Raw genomic sequence first — 6,000 nt, forward strand, 5'->3', positions numbered from 1 at the left:
CCCGTCCACAGCCCCCTAGCGGCCACATCGGCATAACTTACCATTGGTTTTTCTCCACCTACCCACTGGTACCCTGCACAAGGGCTTCAGCTGGACAAGGTTAGGCACTGCTTTCCCCTGAACATCCCCAGCAAGTCCCGAACTTGTGAAAGCTCTCCTTCCTCATTCCTATACCATGGAGTGGCTCTGATTTCCTGACTGAGCCCTGACCAATAGTTTCTTCTTTTCCACTGCGGATGTCATCCTAGGAAAAAGAAAAAAATGACAAGAAAAATGTCTTGACATGTTTCACTAAAGAAGGTGGGAAATCATATAAATGTCACCAAACCAGCAAATGGGCTAGCAGTGGCTCCTTTCAGGAGTCACAAACATCAGCTTGTGTCACAGTAAGGGCTCAGACCACGTGGTTGGATGCACTGATACCAGTTTTCCTGCCTCCAGAAGTCCTTTCCTCACCTGCCATCACCTTGTTGATAACGAGAATGAATTACTTAAGCTCTCCTGTTGGTATCATGAAAATTTCAGGTGTAAGAATCAATCCTTAACTTTGATTATAAAATAATATTTCTGAAACTGGTTATGTTGTTTTTACTAGATTAGGCTATGCTATCCTGCAGTAATAAGTGAACTCAAAATTTCAATGTCTAGAAACATAGGAGTTAATTTTTTGATCATGCAAAATTCACAGCAGATTTAGTAGCTCCCTTTAAAGTGGTGACTCAGGGATGCAGTCCACTTGCATCTTGTAACTATGCCACCTGGGACATACGTTTCTGTGTGTGTGTACCCTGCAGTTGTATATGTGAACGTGTGCATTCCTGTCTGTGTATGTACTCATGCATTTCTATGAGTGAACACAGATATTTCTGTGGGTGAACAAATATGTATAATGGCAATTTTATAAGAGCTCAAAACTAGAAACGATATAAATGGATGAGTTACTTTTGAAATTTATGTTATACTACAATTCGGTCAGAAAATGAGTAAACATACAAGAATGAATCTCATTAACTCAATGAGAAGTGAAAGAAGCCGGACACAAAAGAGTATAAACTATTTTATTTGATTTATATAAAGTTTAGAAATTGAGAAAACTCGGCCGGGAGTGGTGACTCACGCCTGAAATCTCAGCACTTTGGGAGGTCGAGGCAGGTGGATCACAAGGTCAGGGGTTCGAGACTAACCTGGCCAATATGGTGAAATCCCATCTCTACTAAAAATACAAAAATTAGCCATTCATGGTGTCATGCGCCTGTAGTCACAGCTACTTGGGAAGCTCAGGCATAAAAATTGCTTGAACCCGGAAGGTAAAGGTTGCAGTGAGCCAATATTGCACCACTGCACTCCAGCCTGGGCGACAGATCGAGACTTCAAAGAAATTGACAAAACTCATCAGTGCTAGATGTGAGAGTAATTGAGGGCACTTGTTATATTCAGGAAGGAAAGGGGCCATGGGAGGCTTCTGATATTCAGGTGATGTTCTATTTCTTGATCTGAGTGGTGATTTTATAGGTGTGCACTTTATAGTAATTATTTGCCATATATTTGTTTCATTCACTTTTGTGAATTGTGTTATATTTTTAAATTTTAATAATTAAATAAATTCAAACATATATCTGTTTGGTAGAAAGTCCCGCCATCTTTCCCCCAGGTTTCTTGCCCCCACCCTCCCCCCAGGCTTCCTGCTGCCCTGAGAAAAGCCCGCCAAGCCTGCTCTGTTCAGCCCAGCAACAACAAGCAGCCAATCATTGCAGCAGGAAAGCCCGCCAAGCCTCGGCCTATCCTGAACCGACACGTAACCCTCTGAGCCACCTCAGCAGTCTGCCCAGAGACGGACAGCCTATCCTAAGCTCCTAGGACACTCCGCCAGCCCTGTGTCCACGCCCCGTCCACCCCCCCTATAAAACCCTCCTACCCCAGCTGCGCAGTCGCAGCCAGCCCCGATCTCCTTCCTTTCCTGGCCTGCCCGCTGGTCCCAATAAACCTGAACTCGGCTTCCAACTCTCGAGCTGTTATTTGGGGTCGGGTACCGGGCAGGGGTCTACAAGGGGGTCGCACAATATCATATTAAATAGAACTCATGGTTATTTGCATTGCAAAAAAACTATTTGCTTTAGCCTAGCACATTGCTAATCACATATTGTACACTTTTTGAATTAAATAACACTCTTATAAAATTTAAATGTGATTTGAGAACCAAAATCCTCTATTTATACAAAGCTTTTCCAGGAACATGAAGTACTACTGTACATCGTTTACATCTCTAACATTTATTTTTAATGGGGGTATCATCTTCCACCAGGACTATTTGTGTTTCAATATCTTTAACTAACTGAACTGGTTCTGCAGAATTATCACAAGAGATAAATGTTAATTTATATACACAAGTTCTGGAAGAAAAATGAAACCATCAGGGAGGGCCCTTAGAGGGATGGCAGGTAAATTTGCCTAGATAAGAAAGGCTAGACTTGCTTCTAACATGGAAAACAGATGCTGTGCTAGGCAGGCTGAGCTATGCTGGTGGCACCATTCCTGCATCAGTCTTGGTTTATTTTCCTCTGTTAAATCCCCTTCTCTGGGTCTTCTCAGCTGTTGCAGCCCTGCTGTTCCTCCTTGATGAGAAAGGCCATCTCCCCCTGGGACCTGGAACTGCTGCAGCAATCCCAGTTGGTCTTCCCAGCCATCTGACTCCTCCTTTGAATAGAAAAGCCTCCTTCTTTCCAGACCTTCAGAGCAACTGATATGTGTCCAACTTCCCTCCCCAGACACACATCACAGAAACTCCCCAGGCGAAAGTTCTCAAAATGATAAGAACTCATTAGAAACCCCTCTTAGCTATTGCAAAACTGTGGTCTCGCCTAATTTGAGTTTACATGTATAGAAGGAGGCCAGGATAACTCCAGGGATGGCCTGACAAACCAAACTTATCATTGACTGAGAAATGGAAGATTCCAGCAAATGGCAGTTTTGGGGAGAAAGATTAGAAAATCAGTTTGTACATATGAAGTTTGAGTTGCCTAGGAGATGTCCAAGAGGAAATATTGGACAGACAAGTGAACATACAAGTCTGGAGTTCCAAGGGAGGTGCTGGTGAGAGGTATAAGTTCATAGTTTCACCAGCATGTGGACGAAGGATGAGAGGGCTTAGAAGGGGGTGAAGACCCAGAAAAGAAGAGGCCCAAGGACTGAGCTCTGAGGACTCCCTTGTTAAAGAAAAAAGACTGACATTTTAAGAGCTAGAAAGTATTAAGACCAAATATCAGACACTGAGAAAGAAGAAATAGAAAAGCTAGCTGCCAAAAACTCTGTCTGCAGGAGTAAGAGCTTATCCACACAGGTACCCAGCACCTTACTGCAGTTAGCCATTTAGCCCCTTTGAACTTGAAACAATTCTTGTTTCTTTTGATTACAGTGTGGCCAGTAATAAATCTGACACAGCACTGTTGCCACCCTATTTTAAGGGCACCAGCCACTGCCTATTTGCCAATGAGTTGTTACATTGGTTTCTGGAGCTGGGTTGGATTTCAGTGAAAGAAGTTCCAACTGCAGTGGAAAACAAAGGCTGGGCATGGTGGCTCACACCTATAATCCCAGCACTTTGGGAGGCTGAGGTGGGTGGATCACTTGAGGTCAGGAGTTCAAGATCAGCCTAGTTAACATAGTGAAACCCCATCTCTACTAAAAATACAAAATTAGCCCATGCTTGTAATTCCAGCTACTTGGGAGGTTGAGACAGGTGAATCTCTTAAACCCGGGTGGTGGAGGTTGAAGTGAGCCAGGATTGTGTCATTGCACTCCAGCCTGGGCAACCAGAGCTAAACTCCATCTCAAAACAAAACAAACTGGGTAGTCATGGGGATGTGTCCTCAGGGCACAGCGCTGAACCAAACAGTCCGGTTTTCTTTGTCCAGTGCACCTAGTGGATCTTGTTGTGTCAGTAAACAGACCTGCTCAGAGTTCATTTTCTCTGATAAGGCCCACTAGTGTTCCAAGCTTACTAGAACCAAAGGGACAAGGGCTTGGCTTTGACTAACAATGAAACCGTAGTCATCTATTTCCTTTTTAAAACCATTAAGATATCTTGTTTCTGCTTTAGAAAGAAAAATATTCTCTTGAGTCCTCTAAATTATGAGTGAAGCTCTTATAGCTACTCTTTCAATAGACAAGGTAATGAATTCTATTTTTTTTCTTTTTTTCTCTCTTTTTTTTTTTTTGAGATGGTGTCTGTTGCACCAGCTGGAGTGCAGTGACACCATCTCAGCTCACTGGGACCTTCACCTCCCCTGTTCAAGTGATTCTCCTGCTTCAACCTCCCAAGTAGCTGGGATTACAGACACCTGACACCACGCCCAGCTAATTTTTGTATTTTTAGTAGAGATGGGGTCTCACCATGTTGGCCAAGCTGGTCTCAAACTCCTGACCTCAAGTGATCCACCTGCATCAACCTCCCAAAGTGCTGCAATTACAAGTGTGAGCCCCCAAGGTGATAAATTCTAAGCCATCAGTGGGAGTTCAGAGGCCAGACATGACCAGGGAGATATCTGCTGTGCAAACCTGGGAAGGCTGTGGAGGCTTCTTTAGAGGAAAGTGCTGGTTAATGTTTCTTATTTCCCTGGAGCATGGTCTGGAAGGGGTGCGGGGCCAGGGGTGGAAGATGACTTCTCTACACTGTTCCAGAGCAAATGAAGGATATTTTCCTAATTCTCTTTCTGAAGCAAGTAGAATATTGATACCTGAACTTGTTACAGAGAATAAAAAGATAACATTACAAACCAATATTATGTATGAAAATTGAGGTAAATTTTAAAAATAAGATATGTATAAACAATTTAACACCACATTAAGAAAATAATACACCGTGGCCAAGTGGGAATTATTCCAGCAATTCAAAGTTGATTCAATATTAGGAAGCCCATTAATATAATTAATACACCATATTAATAACTTTGAGAAGAAAAACCATATGCCTCCATTGAGGCTATAAAACCTTTTATAATATTTAACATCTTCTGATAGTACAAAAACTCAAACTGGTCTTTCTCTACTCTCATACCACAGTCAACACAGAAGACTTCCATGACCAAGCAAGCAAGCAATTCTGCAGCAGACACGAGCTGAGTATCCTCCAGTTCCGTTCTGAGAGCATCTACCTGGAGATAGGGTCAGATCCCGCAGTTGGTCAGTTCTGTAAGACTGCCCCCACTCCAGTGCCAGTAGCAAGCCCCAGGTTGTTTTGCCTGTGCTTCCAACTGACCGGCTATAAAACAGGGATCCTACAACCTCTCCTTGGTTTTGATTAATTTGCTAGAGTGGCTCATAGAGCTTACTTATGTTTTCCAGTTTATTATAAAGAATATTACAAGCTGGGCATGGTGGCTCACACCTGTAAATCCCAGCACTTTGGGAGGCCAACGTGGGAGGATTGCTTGAGGCCAAGAGTTCAAGATGAGCCTGGGCAACATAGCAAGACCCCTATCTCTACAAAAAAAAGAGGTAAAAATATTTTTCTACAAAAATAGAAATTAAAAAATTAGCCAAGCATGGTGATGCATGCCCCAAACAACAAAGTTACGGAATGGCAAGGGGAGCAGAGCTTCCATGCCCTCCCTGGGCACATCATGTTCTAGAAACCACCGCATGTTCAGCTCTTTACAAGCTATCTGAACCCAGTCCCTTTGGATTTTTGTGGAGGCTTTATTACATAGACATAATTGATCAAACCATTGGCCATTGATGAGCACCTCAACCTTCAGCATCTACCCTCCCTGGAGATCAGGCAGTGGGGCTGAAAATCCCAACTCTCTAATCCTGCATTGGTCTTTGGTGACCAGCCCCCTGAAGCTACCTAGGAGTTGCCAGCCCTCAGTCAACCCAATAGCAGAAAAAAAGACACATCGCTTTGGAAATTCTAAGAATTTTAGAAGTTGTATGCCAGGAAATATATGCCACCAAATATATACTTTAAAATATCACAACATTCATCATTCATCCCTGTTTTAA

This window comes from Callithrix jacchus, chromosome 19 (assembly GCF_049354715.1).
Source record: "Callithrix jacchus isolate 240 chromosome 19, calJac240_pri, whole genome shotgun sequence".
NCBI classification, from domain to species: domain Eukaryota; kingdom Metazoa; phylum Chordata; class Mammalia; order Primates; family Cebidae; genus Callithrix; species Callithrix jacchus.